Source organism: Microtus ochrogaster, chromosome 1, assembly GCF_000317375.1.
Source record: "Microtus ochrogaster isolate Prairie Vole_2 chromosome 1, MicOch1.0, whole genome shotgun sequence".
NCBI lineage: Eukaryota > Metazoa > Chordata > Mammalia > Rodentia > Cricetidae > Microtus > Microtus ochrogaster.
The window spans coordinates 65,921,492-65,924,812 of NC_022009.1; positions in this window are offsets into that span (position 1 = coordinate 65,921,492).

The window sequence follows — 3,321 nt, forward strand, 5'->3', positions numbered from 1 at the left end:
GAGGTTGAGGGAATGGGGAGGTTGAGGGGAAGGGGAGGTTGAGGGAATGGGGAAAGCTGGTGCTCAAGGACAGACGTGAAGGCAAAGGACACAGAAGCTCAGATTGAAGGCACCCTTCTGTTTTAACGTTTCCATCTGTTTATGTATGAGGGGTGCCCACCCCATGGCATGTATCTGGAGGTTAGACAGTAGCCGCAGAGGGCATTGCTTTTCTCCTTCTTCTATGTGGGCTCAGGGGATGAAAGCTACATTGGCATAATTTTGCCCACTAAGCCATCTTGCAGGCCCTTGAAGCTGCTCCTCTTACCACAGTCAGTAGAAAGGGAATGCATTAGCTTAGCCCCTGAGTTCAGACAGGAAGAAGGTTCTGTCTTTCATAGGCTCGTTCTTGAAAGGAGAACACAGAATATTATACAGGTGACTCTAAATTGATCTCTTATGGTGAGGGGCTAGGTAGATCCCAGAAGACCATACGAAGAGGCTTCATTTAGATTGGGGAGTTAGGAAACCCCCAAGGAGATGATAAATAGATAGACAGCCACTACTGCATCGTCCATACGCGGGTTTCTGTGGCCATTACTTCTCCTGCTGTAGTGGAGACAACAGTTCAGTGCAGTTGGTGATGATTTTATGAGAAAATGGAAGATTTTTAATATTAATGTATACTTGGAAAACAACTAGTTATACATGGCTCTCACGACCAAGCAGATCATTTTTTATTTTAAGGGGGATAAAGTAGCATATTTTCTGCAGTGTACTTAGCCGCACTCTTGACTGTGAGTAATCATCATCCCCCATGTATAGCCACATGAGTTATGCCTGGGCATGAGCATGTGACTCATGGCAAAGCTGTAGGCACTGCAGCTGTGTAAGGGACGCTGCCCGGTAGATCGTCCATAAGTTAGAATAGTCATCTTTCCTGAGTGTGCTGATAAGCAGTTAGTCCATTTGTCCCATCTATCTGGGGATGATTTCTCCAAATCAATGATGTTCAACTATCTACGAGCAACTTTTGCTTTGTCATAATCTGTCACCTGGGGCCCTCCCCAAGGGCATCCAGGGCAAAGCTGGCTTGGTGTGTCTGAGATCACCTACTTTGGGAATGGATCTGGCAAGGTGATCATCTGACTTTGTCCTGTGGGCAAATTGGAGAAATGTTATGGAGTGTGCCAGCAATCTCTTGCCAGTCCCAATACTACAGCTATTCAGAATTAGCCCTAGGAGTCGAGAAAAGCAAAGGCAGCCTGCCTCCTTTCTGCTACTTTTCTCTTCTATGACACAGCACTTTAATGTTTTGCTCTGACATTAATTTGGGCTTCAAAATACTACTTACTGTGCAAAATAAAGTATGAGATTTTCACCAAAGCATCTTCCTGTACTGTCCTCGGATCTGCCTTTGTCAGGGGAATCGCAGAACTTTGCTCTTGCAAAGAACTTCACACATGCGGTGGGCTTTAGAGTAGCTGGAACCCACATACAAATATTGAATGTGAGGTACAGCACTTTTAAATCCCAGCATCGGAAAGTGGAGACAGAAATCCCTGAAGCTTGAGGGCCAACCCCTCTAGCCTAAGCTGTGAGCCACGCTGCTCTCCACCCTGCTCTAGTGGAAGAACCTATCTTAGAAGACAAGGCGATGGCTCCTGAAGAATGACACCCAAGGGTGTCCCCTAGCCTCTACACATACCTGCACACGTGTGCATTCACATCTCCACACACGTGCAGCTGGGCACATGCATGCATGCATGCATGCAAACACACACACAGTCACAGAGAGAGAGAGAGACAGAGAGAACATCAAAGGCACATTCGGGTTGAAGAGCACTGGCTTCTTGCAGAAATCAAACTCCAGCCAGCTGCGGGATTGTATTTATCTGTGGGGATGGCGTAGACATTAGAGTCCCGTGAAACTCAGAGACTAAAGGAGAAACAGGCTTGTCAAGCAGGAGGAGCTCCGGCGGTGCAGGGCTCTGCAGTGTTGTGCCGTATTCATCCAGAACTCTTTGGAGTCTTAATTTATTTGTGCAGCCCCTGTAGAAATTCCTGCCAGAGGGATGAGAGGAGGTTGACAGCCAGGGGACAAGATGCCAAATGGCTCATGGTTGGCAGTGGCATCTGGATGGGGCTGGCCTGCCTCCGGGCTTGTTGGCCAGCAACACTGTTGCCTATACAGGCAGCTATGGATCTGCTCAGGAGTCCAACAACTGTGTGTATATTTTGGTGAGCTATTATTTCTGGGCCAAGCATTTTCATGGCATTTTCGCATCTTTTGGCATTGGTCCTGTGCGTGCCCACCCCACATTCCCACCCACTGCAACGTTTTAGTTTTCTGACCAAAAACATCATCTAGAGGCAGAAATGTATTAAAGGAAGAAAATAAGATTTTTCTTAATGCCAATAAAATTCAGGCAGGCTTAGCACAGTCAGCATTCTAGACAGACAATCTCCTTCCAGACAAACCAGTTATGTGAATTCTAATCTCTTTGTATGTTTAACTGTTGATTTCTTGAGATTGGATTTCACCATGTAGCCCAGGCTGGAATTGGCTAACCTTCAGAATTCATGATCCAGCAATCATAGTGCACAGCCATGTCTGACTCAAAAAAAAAAAATCCAGCTTCAATGTTCAATTTTTCTTAATGAGTTAATTCAAACCTAATTGTAGAATAATCAGGTATTACTTTAATCACCAGAAATATGATAAAATATTAACTAATTTGAAGTCCAGGGATTCTTTCAAGGTTTCAGAGCCTCTTTCTTTCCAGAGAAGGAAAATGATGTAATAACTTTACAGACCTTGACCCTCCATGTCTGTCAGCCACATGCCTACCAACTGGCTCGTCAGGTCTTCACTGCCATGCAAGGCTCCTCCTCATGACTGTCAGGGCTCCGCTCTCCAAAGCTATTGACTGGCGGGAGCTCACACTCCGATTCTGCTGTACCTGGGTTTCATGCTTCCTGGATGCTCCTTCAACACAGAATGCTGAGGAACATAAGACTCAATGATTAAGATGATCTGACACAAAGGATTTACAGGTGTGTGTGTGCGCATACATGCACATGTGTGCATGAAGGTCTATGTGGGGCACATGTCTGGAGATACCAGAAGACGATCTTGGATGCTTTCTTAGCTGCCATCTACCTTGTTTTGCTGGATTTGTTTTGTTTTGGAAACAGGGGCTTTCACTGGCCTGGAGCTCACCAATTCAAATAGACCTGCTGATCAGTGAGTCCCAGGGGTCCTCCTGTCTCCTCTACCTCCAGTACTGTCGTCAGGTATGACAGGTGCATTGCCATGCCCAGCCTTCTCTTCTCTGCTCT